The sequence below is a fragment of the Panulirus ornatus genome, chromosome 2 (assembly GCF_036320965.1).
Source record: "Panulirus ornatus isolate Po-2019 chromosome 2, ASM3632096v1, whole genome shotgun sequence".
Classification (NCBI taxonomy): domain Eukaryota; kingdom Metazoa; phylum Arthropoda; class Malacostraca; order Decapoda; family Palinuridae; genus Panulirus; species Panulirus ornatus.
In genome coordinates, this window is record NC_092225.1 from 53,914,398 (window position 1) to 53,933,871 (window position 19,474).

At 44.7% G+C, this 19,474-nt stretch overlaps 1 protein-coding gene across 2 annotated transcripts in view; it reads right to left on the reverse strand.

The window, feature by feature from the left end:
- The window catches only part of LOC139756520 (Na(+)/citrate cotransporter-like), a 131,464-nt gene that overhangs the window by 70,674 nt on the left and 41,316 nt on the right, over positions 1 to 19,474 (reverse strand). Inside the window, exon 1 of one of the 2 annotated variants that reach the window (XM_071676006.1) lies at positions 9,851 to 9,986. The exons of the other annotated variant lie outside the window; for it this stretch is intronic. The gene's annotated coding sequence lies outside the window, so the exon portion shown is untranslated. Of the gene's footprint in view, positions 1 to 9,850; positions 9,987 to 19,474 lie in introns of those variants that run through there. 2 annotated transcript variants of the gene reach the window in all.

Here is a 19,474-nt window from a genome sequence, read left to right on the forward strand (position 1 = left end):
AATATTTTTTTTTTTTTTCAAACTATTCGCCATTTCCCGCGTTAGCGAGGTAGCGTTAAGAACAGAGAACTGGGCCACTGAGGGAATATCCTCACCTGGCCCCCTTCTCTGTTCCTTCTTTTGGAAAATTAAAAAAAATTGAGAGGGGAGGATTTCCAGCCCCCCGCTCCCTCCCCTTTTAGTAGCCTTCTACAACACGCAGGGAATACGTGGGAAGTATTCTTTCTCCCCTATCCCCAGGGATACATGGGAATATATATATATATATATATATATATATATATATATATATATATATATATATATATATATATATATATTTTTTTTTTTTTTTTTTTATACTTTGTCGCTGTCTCCCGCGTTTGCGAGGTAGCGCAAGGAAACAGACGAAAGAAATGGCCCAAACCCCCCCCCCCCCCATACACATGTATATACATACATCCACACACGCAAATATACATACCTACACAGCTTTCCATGGTTTACCCCAGACGCTTCACATGCCTTGATTCAATCCACTGACAGCACGTCAACCCCGGTATACCACATCGCTCCAATTCACTCTATTCCTTGCCCTCCTTTCACCCTCCTGCATGTTCAGGCCCCGATCACACAAAATCTTTTTCACTCCATCTTTCCACCTCCAATTTGGTCTCCCTCTTCTCCTCGTTCCCTCCACCTCCGACACATATATCCTCTTGGTCAATCTTTCCTCACTCATTCTCTCCATGTGCCCAGACCACTTCAAAACACCCTCTTCTGCTCTCTCAACCACGCTCTTTTTATTTCCACACATCTCTCTTACCCTTACGTTACTCACTCGATCAAACCACCTCACACCACACATTGTCCTCAAACATCTCATTTCCAGCACATCCATCCTCCTGCGCACAACTCTATCCATAGCCCACGCCTCGCAACCATACAACATTGTTGGAACCACTATTCCTTCAAACATACCCATTTTTGCTTTCCGAGATAATGTTCTCGACTTCCACACATTCTTCAAGGCCCCCAGAATTTTCGCCCCCTCCCCCACCCTATGATCCACTTCCGCTTCCATGGTTCCATCCGCTGCCAGATCCACTCCCAGATATCTAAAACACTTCACTTCCTCCAGTTTTTCTCCATTCAAACTCACCTCCCAATTGACTTGACCCTCAACCCTACTGTACCTAATAACCTTGCTCTTATTCACATTTACTCTTAACTTTCTTCTTCCACACACTTTACCAAACTCAGTCACCAGCTTCTGCAGTTTCTCACATGAATCAGCCACCAGCGCTGTATCATCAGCGAACAACAACTGACTCACTTCCCAAGCTCTCTCATCCCCAACAGACTTCATACTTGCCCCTCTTTCCAAAACTCTTGCATTTACCTCCCTAACAACCCCATCCATAAACAAATTAAACAACCATGGAGACATCACACACCCCTGCCGCAAACCTACATTCACTGAGAACCAATCACTTTCCTCTCTTCCTACACGTACACATGCCTTACATCCTCGATAAAAACTTTTCACTGCTTCTAACAACTTTCCTCCCACACCATATATGCTTAATACCTTCTACAGAGCATCTCTATCAACTCTATCATATGCCTTCTCCAGATCCATATATATATATATATATATATATATATATATATATATATATATATATATATATATATATATATATATATATATATATATATGAAGCGTCTGGGGTAAACCATGGAAAGTTGTGTGGGGCCTGGATGTGGAAAGGGAGCTGTGGTTTCGGTGCATTATTACATGACAACTAGAGACTGAGTGTGAACGAATGTGTCCTTTGTTGTCCTTTCCTAGCGCTACCTCGCACACATGCGGGGGGAGGGGGTTGGTATTTCATTATGTGGCGGGGTGGCGACGGGAATGAATAAGAGCAGACATTATGAATTATGTACATGTGTATATATGTATATGTCTTTGTGTGTATATATATGTATACGTTGAGATGTATAGGTATGAATATGTGCGTGTGTGGACGTGTATGTATATACATGTGTATGTGGGTGGGTTGGGCCATTCTTTCGTCTGTTTCCTTGCGCTTCCTTGCTAACGCGGGAGACAGCGACAAAGTATAATAAATATATATAAATGAATATATATATATATTTTTTTTTTTTCATACTATTCGCCATTTCCCGCGATAGCGAGGTAGCGTTAAGAACAGAGGACTGGGCCTTTGAGGGAATATCCTCACCTGGCCCCCTTCTCTGTTCCTTCTTTTGGAAAATTAAAAAAAAAAAAACGAGAGGGGAGGATTTCCAGCCCCCCGCTCCCTTCCCTTTTAGTCGCCTTCTACGACACGCAGGGAATACGTGGGAAGTATTCTTTCTCCCCTATCCCCTATATATATATATATATATATTGGAAAGGATCACAATTTTGCGCGTGATCAAGATATTTCTATGAGTCCACGGGGAAAATGAAACACGAAAAGTTCCCAAGTACACTTTCGTGTAATAATCACATCATCAGGGGAGACACAAGAGATAAATATAACAGTCAGTTGATATACATCGAAGAGACGAGGCTAGGACGCCATTTGGTAAACATGTGATCGTGACGGGAGCGGGGGGCCAGAAATCCTCCCCTCCTTGTATTTTAACTTTCTAAAAATGGGAAACAGGAGTCACACGGGGAGTGCTCATCCTCCTCGTAGACTCAGATTGGGGTGTCTAAATGTGTGTGGATGTAACCAAGATGTGAAAAAAGGAGAGATAGGTAGTATGTTTGAGGAAAGGAACCTGGATGTTTTGGCTCTGAGTGAAACGAAGCTCAAGGGTAAAGGGGAAGAGTGGTTTGGGAATGTCTTGGGAGTAAAGTCAGGGGTTAGTGAGAGGACAAGAGCAAGGGAAGGAGTAGCAGTACTCCTGAAACAGGAGTTGTGGGGGTGTGTGATAGAATGTAAGAAAGTAAATTCTCGGTTGATATGGGTAAAACTGAAAGTTGGTGGAGAGAGATGGGTGATTATTGGTGCATATGCACCTGGGCATGAGAAGAAAGATCATGAGAGGCAAGTGTTTTAGGAGCAGCTAAATGATTGTGTTAGTGGTTTTGATGCACAAGACCGGGTTATAGTGATGGGTGATTTGAATGCAAAGGTGAGTAATGTGGCAGTTGAAGGAATAATTGGTATACATGGGGTGTTCAGTGTTGTAAATGGAAATGGTGAAGAGCTTGTAGATTTATGTGCTGAAAAAGGACTGGTGATTGGGAATACCTGGTTTAAAAAGCGAGATATACATTAGTATACGTGTGTAAGTAGGAGAGATGGCCAGAGAGCGTTATTGGATTACGTGTTAATTGACAGGCGCGCGAAAGAGAGACTTTTGGATGTTAATGTGCTGAGAGGTGCAACTGGAGGGATGTCTGATCATTATCTTGTGGAGGCTAAGGTAAAGATTTGTATGGGTTTTCAGAAAAGAAGAGTGAATGTTGGGGTGCAGAGGGTGGTGAGAGTAAGTGAGCTTGGGAAGGAGACTTGTGTGAGGAAGTACCAAGAGAGACTGAGTACAGAATGGGAAAAGGTGAGAAAAATGGAAGTAAGGGGAGTGGGGGAGGAATGGGATGTATTTAGGGAATCACTGATGGATTGCGCAAAAGATGCTTGTGGCATGAGAAGCGTGGGAGGTGGGTTGATTAGAAAGGGTAGTGAGTGGTGGGATGAAGAAGTAAGATTATTAGTGAAAGAGAAGGGAGAGGCATTTGGACGATTTTTGCAGGAAAAAAATGCAATTGAGTGGGAGATGTATAAAAGAAAGAGACAGGAGGTCAAGAGAAAGGTGCAAGAGGTGAAAAAGAGGGCAAATGAGAGTTGGGGTGAGAGAGTATCATTAAATTTTAGGGAGAATAAAAAGATGTTCTGGAAGGAGGTAAGTAAAGTGCGTAAGACAAGGGAACAAATGGGAACTTCAGTGAAGGGCGCTAATGGGGAGGTGATAACAAGTAGTGGTGATGTGAGAAGGAGATGGAGTGAGTATTTTGAAGGTTTGTTGAATGTGTTTGATGATAGAGTGGCAGATATAGGGTGTTTTGGTCGAGGTGGTGTGCAAAGTGAGAGGGTTAGGGAAAATGATTTGGTAAACAGAGAAGAGGTAGTAAAAGCTTTGCGGAAGATGAAAGCCGGCAAGGCAGCAGGTTTGGGTGGTATTGCAGTGGAATCTAATAAAAAAGTGGGTGATTGTATTGTTGACTGGTTGGTAAGGTTATTTAATGTATGTATGATTCATGGTGAGGTGCCTGAGGATTGGCGGAATGCGTGCATAGTGCCATTGTACAAAGGCAAAGGGGATAGGAGTGAGTTATAAGTTTGTTGAGTATTCCTGGTAAATTATATGGGAGAGTATTGATTGAGAGGGTGAAGGCATGTACAGAGCATCAGATTGGGGAAGAGCAGTGTGGTTTCAGAAGTGGTAGAGGATGTGTGGATCAGGTGTTTGCTTTGAAAAATGTATGTGAGAAATACTTAGAAAAGCAAATGGATTTGTATGTAGCATTTATGGATCTGGAGAAGGCATATGATAGAGTTGATAGAGATGCTCTGTGGAAGGTATTAAGAATATATGGTGTGGGAGGCAAGTTGTTAGAAGCAGTGAAAAGTTTTTATCGAGGATATAAGGCATGTGTACGTGTAGGAAGAGAGGAAAGTGATTGGTTCTCAGTGAATGTAGGTTTGCGGCAGGGATGTGTGATGTCTCCATGGTTGTTTAATTTGTTTATGGATGGGGTTGTTAGGGAGGTGAATGCAAGAGTTTTGGAAAGCGGGGCAAGTATGAAGTCTGTTGTGGATGAGAGAGCTTGGGAAGTGAGTCAGTTGTTGTTCGTTGATGATACAGCGCTGGTGGCTGATTCATGTGAGAAACTGCAGAAGCTGGTGACTGAGTTTGGTAAAGTGTGTGAAAGAAGAAAGTTAAGAGTAAATGTGAATAAGAGCAAGGTTATTAGGTACATTAGGGTTGAGGGTCAAGTCAATTGGGAGGTGAGTTTGAATGGAGAAAAACTGGAGGAAGTAAAGTGTTTTAGATATCTGGGAGTGGATCTGGCAGCGGATGGAACCATGGAAGCGGAAGTGAATCATAGAGTGGGGGAGGGGGCGAAAATCCTGGGAGCCTTGAAGAATGTGTGGAAGTCGAGAACATTATCTCGGAGAGCAAAAATGGGTATGTTTGAAGGAATAGTGGTTCCAACAATGTTGTATGGTTGCGAGGCGTGGGCTATGGATAGAGTTGTGCGCAGGAGGGTGGATGTGCTGGAAATGAGATGTTTTAGGACAATGTGTGGTGTGAGGTGGTTTGATCGAGTAAGTAATGTTAGGGTAAGAGAGATGTGTGGAAATAAAAAGAGCGTGGTTGAGAGAGCAGAAGAGGGTGTTTTGAAATGGTTTGGGCACATGGAGAGAATGAGCGAAGAAAGATTGACCAAGAGGATATATGTGTCGGAGGTGGAGGGAACGAGGAGAAGTGGGAGACAAAATTGGAGGTGGGAAGATGGAGTGAAAAAGATTTTGAGTGATCGGGGCCTGAACATGCAGGAGGGTGAAAGGCGGGCAAGGAATAGAGTGAATTGGATCGATGTGGTATACCGGGGTTGACGTGCTGTCAGTGGATTGAATCAGGGCATGTGAAGCGACTGGGGTAAACCATGGAAAGTTGTGTGGGGCCTGGATGTGGAAAGGGAGCTGTGGTTTCGGGCATTATTGCATGACAGCTAGAGACTGAGTGTGAACGAATGGGGCCTTTGTTGTCTTTTCCTAGCGCTACCTCGCACACATGAGGGGGGAGGGGGATGGTATTCCATGTGTGGCGAGGTGGCGATGGGAATGAATAAAGGCAGATAGTGTGAATTGTATGCATGGGTATATATGTATGTGTCTGTGTGTGTATATATATGTGTACATTGAGATGTATAGGTATGTAGATTTGCGTGTGTGGACGTGTATGTATATACATGTGTATGGGGGTAGGTTGGGCCATTTCTTTCGTCTGTTTCCTTGCGCTACCTCGCAAACGCGGGAGACAGCGACAAAGCAAAATAAATAAATAAATAAATATATATATATATATATATATATATATATATATATATATATATATATTTTTTTTTTTTTTTTTTTTTATACTTCGTCGCTGTCTCCCGCGTTTGCGAGGTAGCGCAAGGAAACAGACGAAAGAAATGGCCCAACCCCCCCCATACACATGTACATACACACGTCCACACACGCAAATATACATACCTACACAGCTTTCCATGGTTTACCCCGGACGCTTCACATGCCCTGATTCAATCCACTGACAGCACGTCAACCCCTGTATACCACATCGCTCCAATTCACTCTATTCCTTGCCCTCCTTTCACCCTCCTGCATGTTCAGGCCCCGATCACACAAAATCCTTTTCACTCCATCTTTCCACCTCCAATTTGGTCTCCCTCTTCTCCTCGTTCCCTCCACCTCCGACACATATATCCTCTTGGTCAATATTTCCTCACTCATTCTCTCCATGTGCCCAAACCATTTCAAAACACCCTCTTCTGCTCTCTCAACCACGCTCTTTTTATTTCCACACATCTCTCTTACCGTTACGTTACTTACTCGATCAAACCACCTCACACCACACATTGTCCTCAAACATCTCATTTCCAGCACATCCATCCTCCTGCGAACAACTCTATCCATAGCCCACGCCTCGCAACCATACAACATTGTTGGAACCACTATTCCTTCAAATATACCCATTTTTGCTTTCCGGGATAATGTTTTCGACTTCCACACATTTTTCAAGGCTCCCAAAATTTTCGCCCCCTCCCCCACCCTATGATCCACTTCCGCTTCCATGCTTCCATCCGCTGCCAGATCGACTCCCAGATATCTAAAACACTTCACTTCCTCCAGTTTTTCTCCATTCAAACTCACCTCCCAATTGACTTGACCCTCAACCCTACTGTACCTAATAACCTTGCTCTTATTCACATTTACTCTTAACTTTCTTCTTCCACACACTTTACCAAACTCCGTCACCAGCTTCTGCAGTTTCTCACATGAATCCGCCACCAGCGCTGTATCATCAGCGAACAACAACTGACTCACTTCCCAAGCTCTCTCATCCCCAACAGACTTCATACTTGCCCCTCTTTCCAAGACTCTTGCATTCACCTCCCTAACAACCCCATCCATAAACAAATTAAACAACCATGGAGACATCACACACCCCTGCCGCAAACCTACATTCACTGAGAACCAATCACTTTCCTCTCTTCCTACACGTACACATGCCTTACATCCTCGATAAAAACTTTTCACTGCTTCTAACAACTTGCCTCCCACACCATATATTCTTAATACCTTCCACAGAGCATCTCTATCAACTCTATCATATGCCTTCTCCAGATCCATAAATGCTACATACAAATCCATTTGCTTTTCTAAGTATTTCTCACATACATTTTTCAAAGCAAACACCTGATCCACACATCCTCTATATTCCTATGAGTCCACGGTGAAAATGAAACACGATATCGTTGGACAGAAGAGAAGACTCGGTGAAGTTTGTATGTTCTTGGACTGCCAGAAAGCATTTGACACCATCTCACACAGACGGTTGGTAAAATTTGGATCTAAAGGCAAGAATAAGTTCAGAGGCCATAGCTATGTCCACCATGGAGGTGAGAAGAAGTAGTTAAGATTAAGCCAGGACAACGACAACACAAGCAGTTCACTGAACTCAGTGCAGACGCCAGACAAGATGCTATGTCAACTGACCAGGAGTAAAGGCACGGTAGGACACGAGGAAATGTACAGTGGGACGTGAGGAAATGTATAGTGAAACGTGGGTACTGAGGAAATGTACGGTGGAACGTGATGAAATGTTCAGTGGAACCTGATGAAGTGTACAGTAAGACGTGAGGATATATAGAGTGGGACGTGAGGAAGTGTACACAGGGCCCTGAGGAAGTGTACGATGTGACGTGAGGAAGTGTACACAGGGCCCTGAGGAAGTGTACAATGGGACGTGAGGAATTGTACACAGGGCCCTGAGGAAGTGTACGATGTGACGTGAGAAAGTGCACACAGGGCCCTGAGGAAGAGTACAATGGGACGTGAGAAAGTGCACACAGGGCCCTGAGGAAGAGTACAATGGGACGTGAGAAAGTGTACACAGGGCCCTGAGGAAGTGTACAATGGGACGTGAGAAAGTGTACACAGGGCCCTGAGGAAGAGTACAATGGGACGTGAGAAAGTGTACACAGGGCCCTGAGGAAGTGTACAATGGGACGTGAGGAAGTGTACACAGGGACGTGAGGAAGCGTACAATGGGACGTGAGAAAGTGTACACAGGGCCCTGAGGAAGCGTACAATGGGACGTGAGAAAGTGTACACAGGGACGTGAGGAAGCGTACAATGGGACGTGAGAAAGTGTACACAGGGCCCTGAGGAAGCGTACAATGGGACGTGAGAAAGTGTACACAGGGCCCTGAGGAAGTGTACAATGGGACGTGAGGAAGTGTACACAGGGCCCTGAGGAAGTGTACAATGGGACGTGAGGAAACCTTTCCTCAGCAGCGTGTTCTGGAGATTTGCAACCCCTTACGGAAAAAAAAGTAAATACCAGTAACAAAGAAAAATATTAAAATTTGTGCGACCAAGAGGTGACGGTGCTCGAGTATAAATCCCCTTCCCTGTGTGTGTGTATATATATATATATATATATATATATATATATATATATATATATATATATATATATATTATATATATATATATATATATATATATATATATATATATATATATATATATATATATATATATATATATATATATATATACGTATATATATATATATATATATATATATATATATATATATATATATATATATATATATATATATATATATATATATGGTTGATGCTAACAATTCCACACACTGTTGTCGGTAACTGACAGCTTTATATATAGATGTAGAATATCCTTCTCTCTGTTAACATTGCATTATGTGTGTGTGTGTGTGTGTGTGTGTGTGTGGGGAAGCAGTGGAAGCCAATGGAACCAAATGATAAAAGACACGTTACTAGGTAATAGCCACTTTGAGCCAGATATACTGGTATGTACTCATTCACTGTGATATTATCATGGGAGTGGCATGGGGTGGGGGGACCTTACACCTACATCAAAATGAAATGACTTTCGGATGTGTACGTCGAGTGTTGGTGATCGCTGGGGGCGTGACCAGGGAGCAGTGGGTGTTGTGTGGGGAGTACTACATGTGGGGGTTTGGGGAAGGGTTGTGGGGGCATTGTTACTGGGGGGGGGGTCCTGTTAGTGTGTGCGGGGGGGGAGGGAGTTGTGGGAGAAACTGTTGGAGGTATGTGGGGGGGGGGGAGGGGACTTGACATGGAAGATGTGGGGGGTAAGTGTTGCGGTCACACAACAAGCAAGGTTAAGTGTGTTTTCAGGTCACACAACAAGCAAGGTTAAGTGTGTTTTCAGGTCACACAACAAGCAAGGTTAAGTGTGTTTTCAGGTCACACAACAAGCAAGGTTAAGTGTGTTTTCAGGTCACAACAAGCATGGATTATGGGTTGTAAGGTCACACAACAAGCAAGGTTAAGTGTGTTTTCAGGTCACACAACAAGCAAGGCTAAGTGTGTTTTCAGGTCACACAACAAGCATGGGTGATGGGTTGTAAGGTCACACAACAAGCAAGCATGAGTGATGGGTTGTAAGGTCACGACAGACAAGGAAGAGTGTGTTGTAAAAGGTTTTCTGTCGTTCTCAGACCACAAAAGGCATTACCTACGCTGGCAAGACATACCTACCTCCTTTACAAGTCCATATATATGTAGTGTCAGCTCACTCCAATGGACGTTGGACGAAGCTTAGAAGTAAAAGCATTTCGTATAACGGAGACCTTTGCTTTGTCTTAAACACACACACACACTTACACACACACACACACCTGAATCTCTCCCACTGCGACGTTTTAACACTTTGTACACTTTATTCCAGTGGAGGTTTTACGTGATGTAAACATATTGTAAGGGCGAGGCTTGCTGCGGTGCACGTTCACCTCACCCGAGTTTTCCATATACTGTCCACTTGTGTTTTCTTGTTCGGAGATTATACTTAATGGTTCGGGAAGGCCTACGTATACCTCGAAGTTTGGATTTGCACCGAAGAGCAAGGGGGGGAATGGAGATTGTTAAGACACTGGTTCCTGGAAATAACGTGTGATTGTTCATGGGAATCTGCTGGATGGCGCTGAACACACATACAATCAGCGCTGAACTAAAGGTAGGCTAAGAAATAGCTCTCAGTAATGTTTGCTGTATGCTACCTTGCAAACAAAGCGTTAAACTGAGGAAGATGAATAAAATTCGAGCAAGGAACGTCATATCGTACGACACGTTTTCCGTCAGACATCGCCATTACTCGCGCTGCCTGACGCACAGATTCACAGGTAAAGGGCTTAAAAAAAAAAGTCGTTTGACCACAATGTTTCTAATGGTGTTGACTGTTGCAGTGTTACGATAATTTACGGAACGTTCACATAGATTATTACTCATTGTTACCATGACATTGCAAGGAGACATTTGCTGTAAACACCATAGCCCAAGCCTCAGCATTGCACGAGACTACGAAGATTGTCAATAATTGACCGCTCTACTGTATTCAGCGATAATTTCCTTGGTACAAGTAAAAACTTTTTTTTTTTTCGCGGCTGTGGGTTATTTCCCTTGATTGGTTTTTCCCATTCATGTGTTCACAAGAATCGGATGACCATATATATATATATATATATATATATATATATATATATATATATATATATATATATATATATATATATATATATATCTTTTCTTTCAAACTATTCGCCATTTCTCGCATTAGCAAGGTAGCGTTAAGAACAGAGGACTGGGCCTCTGAGGGAATATCCTCACCTGGCCTCGTTTTCTGTTCCTTCTTTTGGAAAATTATAAAACGAGAGGGGAGGATTTCCAGCCCCCCGCTCCCTCCCCTTTTTTGTCGCCTTCTACGACACGCAGGGAATACGTGGGAAGTATTCTTTCTCCCCTATCCCCAGGGAATATATATATATATATATATATATATATATATATATATATATATATATATATATATATATATATATATATATATATATTATATATATATTTTTTTATACTGTTCGCCATTTCCCGCATTAGCGAGGTAGCGATATATATATATATATATATATATATATATATATATATATATATATATATATATATATATATATATATATATATATATATATATTTCTGAGTCCACGGGGAAAACGAAACACGTTAAGTTCCCAAGTGCACTTTCGTGTAATAATCACATCATCAGAGGAGACGCAAGAGAGAAATATAAGGCAGTTGATATACAACAAAGACCCACGTTTTTAGCGTGGTACGTATCATACTGGAAATGACAACTAAAAACGAAATGGACAACTGTTTGCGATGAGAAACAAAATTAGACTAACGTGGACTCAGGGAAGGAGAGAGAGAGAGAGAGAGAGAGAGAGAGAGAGAGAGAGAGAGAGAGAGAGAGAGAGAGAGAGAGAGAGAGAAGGTATCCCGGCCACAACAGTGAGGTGGTTGTATAAGTTGCATTGGCTTGGCGTGTGTTTGGCCTTGACGGGGTCCACAGTAGCGGCGCGCCGGAAACCGACCGCCCAGCTGCACAGTCCACCAGGTCCGCTCGCCTGCCCTACGACTCAGCACGACAGTCCACAAGGTCCTGCCCCAGGACTCAGCATGACAGTCCACCAGGTCCTGCCCCAGGACTCAGCATGACAGTCCACCAGGTCCTGCCCCAGGACTCAGCATGACAGTCCACCAGGTCCTGCCCCAGGACTCAGCATGACAGTCCACCAGGTCCTGCCCCAGGACTCAGCATGACAGTCCACCAGGTCCTGCCCCAGGACTCAGCATGACATTCCACCAGGTCCTCTGCCCCAGGACTCAGCATGACAGTCCACCAGGTCCTGCCCCAGGACTCAGCATGACAGTCCACCAGGTCCTGCCCCAGGACTCAGCATGACAGTCCACCAGGTCCTGCCCCAGGACTCAGCATGACAGTCCACCAGGTCCTCTGCCCCAGGACTCAGCATGACAGTCCACCAGGTCCTCTGCCCTAGGAGGACCAATGATCCCCACATCAACATGCCAGACATATCTGTCATTGTTGTTGTCACATGACAACAAGCTATTGTCTCCCAAGGTTACAAAAACACTGACAGTAATTGTCCGTTGCTACAGCGGTCGTTGTGACATAGGCCGTGATGGGTAAGGATGGATGAGAGAGAGAGAGAGAGAGAGAGAGAGAGAGAGAGAGAGAGAGAGAGAGAGAGAGAGAGAGAGAGTATGTGCTCTCGTCTGACAGTGTGTCACACGAGCGCTGTTCTTGTTCAGATGACGTCCGAGCGTTCTTTACAATGCCTCTCGTGTTCTCTCGTGTTATGGTCAGACGTTTTGTTTCCCCCAAGTGACCAGTTAGGTCACCGGGCCTCTAGCGTCTCCTGTTTTCCAGTGTTGGGTAATTCATGGAATTCCCTTCTCTCCTAAGAAGTAATTGTTCGTCATCGTGTTACCATGGGCGCCTCACTCAGGCCTTCTCGAGCAGTTGTGTGTGTTTTGTTTATTAAGCAGAGGAGGTCGATGGCTCATGTTGTAGTCTGGGTTTAACGTAAGTTACAATATATCTTCGTGATTCTTGTCAACATTTCCTTTCTGCGTCGTCTATCTTCCCTGCAGGATTGTATGTAATTAGAACAATTAGGCAGACTTTATCCATCACCATTTTCCCTAAAACACTGACGGAAGAATTCGTTATCTACCAGTAAATCTGTGAAATTTGTTGTTATTTATCCCCGGAAGCGTTAAATCCACACCCCGTCAATCAAAGCTGCAGTTCCTCGTTAATAATAAACTACCGTGCCTCAACTTGCGAGTCTTGTGGTCTAGATAGCATGACTCGTTTTGTCTCGTCCCAGTTCATGACTCACTCACTGTCCTGACAACATTTGGTTCAACATTTGACTACTTGCTTGCCTGTTCCCTGGTGTGTGTTGCCTTGAAACTGTGACTCTAGTAACTCGTCACTGTTATGCACTCATCCCAACGCTCTGTGATTTCCTCTACCTCTTTATCATTACCGACCCTTCACTCCTCAGACAACCTTAGCCATGGTTTCCCCTCACTGTGTCCTCAGTTGTGACGCTGGTGGTGTCCTCTGGTGCCTGACTGACTCCGTTATCACTGTTCACTCACACTTCCAAGCTTCGTCTGCCTCCCATGTCGTCCAGTTCGACTTCGTTACTCATCACTGATTCAGTCATGACGTTCGTAATGTACCATACACTTTCCCCAAACATATATATTTCTTTTCTGCGAGTAATCTTTTTTTTTTTTTATCATCCCCAACTGTTGCAGTTTCTTCCAGACTCCTGACTCCTCTCCAAGCTGACGCGCTCCACTATCAGTGTGTTCTGCTGACCTGGAATGTGAATGTCAGACAGCAAACAGGATTATTTCTTGTCTTGCCCTTCCTCCTGTATGACAGTTACTTGAACCCTCCCTGTCACCATCACTTCCGCACCTTGTGAGAGGGTTTTCCCGACCTGGGGGTCAACCAGCAGGGTCACGTGATCTGGGGTCAACCAGTAGTCATCTGCACTGTGTATAATCACCAGCCATCACATACACCTGTACGTTGGGTCCCGTGCTCCAACGTTGCCTCTGGTTCCTTGTCTTCGCCACTTTCCACAGTTCCCCTTCAGGGTGTAACTCGCTCTGCGTCTGGGGGCCTGGTTGTAGATAGGGAGCTGTGGTTTCGGTTCATTACACATGACAGCTAGAGAGCAGATGTGAGCAGATGTGGCCTTTCTTCGTCTGTTCCTGGCGCTGCCTCGCTAGCTTCACAGTGCGAACTTTTGAAATGGCTGTGGCAGACGGTCATGTAGAAGTGTGTGATGTGGTACAAGCTCCGGTCCCACTTCTACATGTAGGCCCGTCGCCTGGGAGTTGGGTGGATGGATTGTTGGCGTTCTGAAAATTGATATTGTAAGTCTTCATTATTTCCCCAGATGTACCGCTGTTAGCCTGGATACACTACTGAACTCCCAGACATGATTCAAGTAATGCTTATAAACACGTACAGTAATAGCAGTACATCAGAAAAATCCTTTAAATTCTTTTTCATAATTACGTTAGCTGAGACGGCACGGGCAGCTGAGGCCCTAATCAAGGCCATCCAACGCTGTATACATATATATCCTAGCCTGAGCCAGTTACCCATATTATCGATCAACCTCTAGGGGTGGATGAACAGCTGGATTGACTGTGGACCAGTCATCGTAACCAGGATTCGAACCTATACGCTTGACCCTGGGCGGCCCGTGAATGCGTCACGGTCAGGAACGCTAACTGATACACCACGGAAGTCCTTAAACAAGGTATTGTCTGTTTTGCCGTGTGTTAATGACATATCATGTGTGAATTCCATCCCAGAATCTATCTTGGAAACGAAAAAGAGCCCCTCCTCCCCTTCCTGAACACTCCTGGCGATGGGTTCAACGTTGAGCATTATGATGGTAAGGTGATCTAGGGCACGCCAGCTGGGCGTAGCCTTACGGGTCTCACAAAGCAGAAGCGATGGTGAGCTGTCGTGATGATGGTGGCGGAGGGACTTCTTACATCGTCATCCACGTTCATCACACCGCCCCCAGGGGGATGGATGTAGCGGGGAGTCTACATATGTGGCCTTTGTCTTCACATTTGGTTCCTTACATTGGGTCGCCGCTCGTCTCACTTGCTGGAGTAGTTGCTGCTGGTTAGGCATACCCGGCTGAATGAGGGTACGTGTGTTCTAACCTTGTGTAGTAAAGTTTACAACTCTAAATACATGTAGCTGCTCCTGGGATATCTGTGGTGTCAAGTTTCATTCAGATTAAGACTTAGCAACAACTTTTCACGTGAGTTCTTGACTGTCATGATCTTAGGTAGATTATACATCTTAAAATGAATAATGAAAACAACTTGTGAGGCGTGAACGTCCAATACCGTAAGGAGCCCACAATAACCCCACACACTCATCACATTCAACACTGATGCCAGACAGATGCAATTCCTTGTGAGGGAGCAAAGTGTGTGTCACTAGATCCTTACACACCCTACTGGTGCGGAAATGCTGGAAAAGTTCATGGTTCTTATTATATCATGAGTTGTCTTAGGAACAAGCTGCCAGGCCTCTGTCGTGGCCTCAACACCAACCCTAACTGACGTGAGCGTAGTAACCGAGTTATCATACCTGTGGCAGTGAAGTGACAGACGAAGTCAGCGGAGCAGGTGGAGCCTACCACAGGTATTGGTAAGGCTTAATCGGAGTGCGCTTGCATGTCTGTGTCGTACATAGATGTGTTGTGATTAATGTCTGAACACGATGGTCGTATCTGAGGATAGTGTGCGCATGGGCTCACTTGAGGAACAAGAGGGCAATGGCCTCACTTGCACTCATCCATCTTTTATCGTTCATGTATAATATACCGGAACGAAGCACTAACACCCACAGCCGAGTCCCACAAGCAACCCCACACTCTACCTGACAGCTTCATACACGCTGATTCAGTCCATTGAATAAGCACGTCGCCTCCTGTACACCACATCGCACGTCTCTCGCCTCTTATACTCATTCTCAACTTCAAAACTTTGCATTATCTGTTAAAATGTCATTAACCCTGCCTGTCCGCTGCTGCACCTTGTCTAGTCTCACTGTGCAATATCTCGCAGTCCCTGTCGTGCGTGGCTTCCCATATTCTTTATGGATGTGAATATGTAAAATGTCTATTAAGACAATATTCGTGAGCGACAGTGTATACCTCTCCATCTACACCACACTAAAGTTACCACGTTGATTCCCATCCAGTCTCCGTGGAAGAAACTATAATGACTAAACTTTGACCCTTCTGAAATCAGGACAGTGTAATGTGTCGACTGCACCAGTATTCACCGGACGCGGCCAAAAAATATATATCTGTGTCGAGGAGCAAGGAAGAAAGAAAGATTAAAAACACGAAAAATGATTTCTCCCGTGCGGACGTAGCCATGGTTGTTGTTATTATGGCCGTCTTGATCCGTTACATCTGAGTTGGAAAGATACACTGTCCACCCAGCAGTTCCTGTTCCCACACTGTCTGACATGACTGCCCTTCAGCCATCACGCTTTGTGAGGGAGGCCGATGGAACGCGCTGGACGAGGCTGGTGTTGGGGTGTGTGAGTGCAGTTAGGGAGGGAAACGCGTGGAGTATTTGGATGTGTGTTTGTGGGAGGAGGAGACGTGGTCTGAGGGTGTGGGGCAGTTGTGGAAGGGTGGGGAGGTTGTGAGGCATGTGGTGGGGGAAGGGGGAAGTGGCTGCTGTCATAGTTATTGGATTTGCCAAACCCTGCAGTCACTCAGGCAGGCAGACACGCCAGCCTGTCCTGGTGCGGCCGATGACCTTGAGGGCAGCTCTTGATTTATTAAAATCTATCACCCAAAGCTGCCGGCACACACTGCTCATCGGCCTCACGCCACTCATCGTTATCTGTCGGGGATCCACGTTAGCCAAGACTCCATTGTCACGCTGAAGTTGTTTAGATAAGTATCCACTGAAACGCTGCTGCTACAGGCTCACAGGTACAACATAATGGTAATGAAGAAGGATAAAGGTGTCTCATTCACAAGTACGTATTTTATGTGTCGAATGATCGGTCTAAGATGACTAGGAAATTAGTATTTTATTTTTTTTTTCCTCCTGTTGTGATACAGATCGAGACAAACTAGACTTAGCGATCACCTGTCCTGTAAAATACTCCTCACTTGCATAATTGTAACATTTCAGGGAAAATTTCAAGGTTCAGCTTAAGGTTCATCAGTTTATAATGCCAGGACCATTTAGTTGCAACCAAGTCATTCCCTCTCCACGTACAAATCAAACGCGTGACTCGTGTTTACTCCTGGTTCCTTGTGAACATAGAGCAGGTATTTAGTTACGTATGATGATATCATTCCCCTACCATCGCTGTGGTTGTGGTTGTGGTTTGCTTTTGTTGTTGCTGGTTCTAGTCTTAGGCCTGGCTCGGCCCATTTGTCTGCCGAGGTGCGACACTCTCACGGATCAGCTGTTTGGTCGGTTAAAACGAATTTCAGGGAGTTGCCAGATACTGTTGTCTGAGTTGAAATGGACTCCAGTTTTGTCGCTATTTTGACCCAGATGTATAACCCCCCCACCCCCCCAAAAAATATCCATCTGGAAGAATGTTCATATTTTACATGAAAAAAGTGCAACTCGAATTTTTCCATCGAAATCCTAGTCACGATGGTGTGTACTTCCGATATGAGAGAAAAAGTGGAGGAATTCGAAAGAACATAGATGCCAGTTTATGCTAGAACTGCCCCCTCCCAACCCCCTCTAGCCCTGAGCAATTCCTGATATGGGTGTGACTGTGTGGGGGACTGACGGCGATGTAGGCGGTGCTGGGTCATGGCCCAGTGGGGGTGTGGGGCGGGCGAGGGGGCAGTGTGCCTGACGGAGTGGGCGCGGTCCATGCTGGATTCTGTTGGGGGGGTAAAGGGGGAGGAGGGAAGGGCCAGCAAGCTTGAGTGGTAAGATCAATGCGTGAGTGAGTGGGTGGGTGGATGGGTGGCACTGTGGGTGGGTGAAGACAAGGTTGAATGGGTGGCAGGTTGGTTGGGTGGGTATTAGATTAGGTGGTTAGGTAGCAGTTACTTCTCCTCGTGAGAAACTCATTACTCATATCCTTCACCTGTACACTCCCAGGACTAGTGCTTCTGTACACATACAGACACTCCACACTGAACGCAGTGTGTCTGTACCGACGTCTCTCTCTCTCTCTCTCTCTCTCTCTCTCTCTCTCTCTCTCTCTCTCTCTCTCTCTCTCTGGAAGTTGTAATCCAGCCTAATGGTAATAGATGAGAGAACTTTGTTAGAATTAGCAGCTAGCAGACGTCTCAGCCACAGATAGTTTTAATCACGTCAGATGCTCTATGCTCGGTACTTGTCCTAAATACCCTGAGAGCAAAGCATAACCTGCTTGTCTGTAAAGCCAAAGACACGCCAGCATTACTGGTAAGGGCATTATATCAAATGGTTGTAGATTCCCTCTCACACAAATGGCTTGAAATACAGCAGAAAGCTTAGACCTTCGGTGTTTATTTTTCCAGCGAGTTTACTAATATATATATATATATATATATATATATATATATATATATATATATATATTAGAGGATGTGTGGATCAGGTGTTTGCTTTGAAGAATGTATGTGAGAAATACTTAGAAAAGCAAATGGATTTGTATGTAGCATTTATGGATCTGGAGAAGGCATATGATAGAGTTGATAGAGATGCTCTGTGGAAGGTATTAAGAATATATGGTGTGGGAGGCAAGTTGTTAGAAGCAGTGAAAAGTTTTTATCGAGGATGTAAGGCATGTGTACGTGTAGGAAGAGAGGAAAGTGATTGGTTCTCAGTGAATGTAGGTTTGCGGCAGGGGTGTGTGATGTCTCCATGGTTGTTTAATTTGTTTATGGATGGGGTTGTTAGGGAGGTAAATGCAAGAGTCCTGGAAAGAGGGGCAAGTATGAAGTCTGTTGGGGATGAGAGAGCTTGGGAAGTGAGTCAGTTGTTGTTCGCTGATGATACAGCGCTGGTGGCTGATTCATGTGAGAAACTGCAGAAGCTGGTGACTGAGTTTGGTAAAGTGTGTGGAAGAAGAAAGTTAAGAGGAAATGTGAATAAGAGCAAGGTTATTAGGTACAGTAGGGTTGAGGGTCAAGTCAATTGGGAGGTGAGTTTGAATGGAGAAAAACTGGAGGAAGTGAAGTGTTTTAGATATCTGGGAGTGGATCTGGCAGCGGATGGAACCATGGAAGCGGAAGTGGATCATAGGGTGGGGGAGGGGGCGAAAATTTTGGGAGCCTTGAAAAATGTGTGGAAGTCGAGAACATTATCTCGGAAAGCAAAAATGGGTATGTTTGAAGGAATAGTGGTTCCAACAATGTTGTATGGTTGCGAGGCGTGGGCTATGGATAGAGTTGTGCGCAGGAGGATGGATGTGCTGGAAATGAGATGTTTGAGGACAATGTGTGGTGTGAGGTGGTTTGATCGAGTAAGTAACGTAAGGGTAAGAGAGATGTGTGGAAATAAAAAGAGCGTGGTTGAGAGAGCAGAAGAGGGTGTTTTGAAATGGTTTGGGCACATGGAGAGAATGAGTGAGGAAAGATTGACCAAGAGGATATATGTGTCGGAGGTGGAGGGAACGAGGAGAAGAGGGAGACCAAATTGGAGGTGGAAAGATGGAGTGAAAAAGATTTTGTGGGATCGGGGCCTGAACATGCAGGAGGGTGA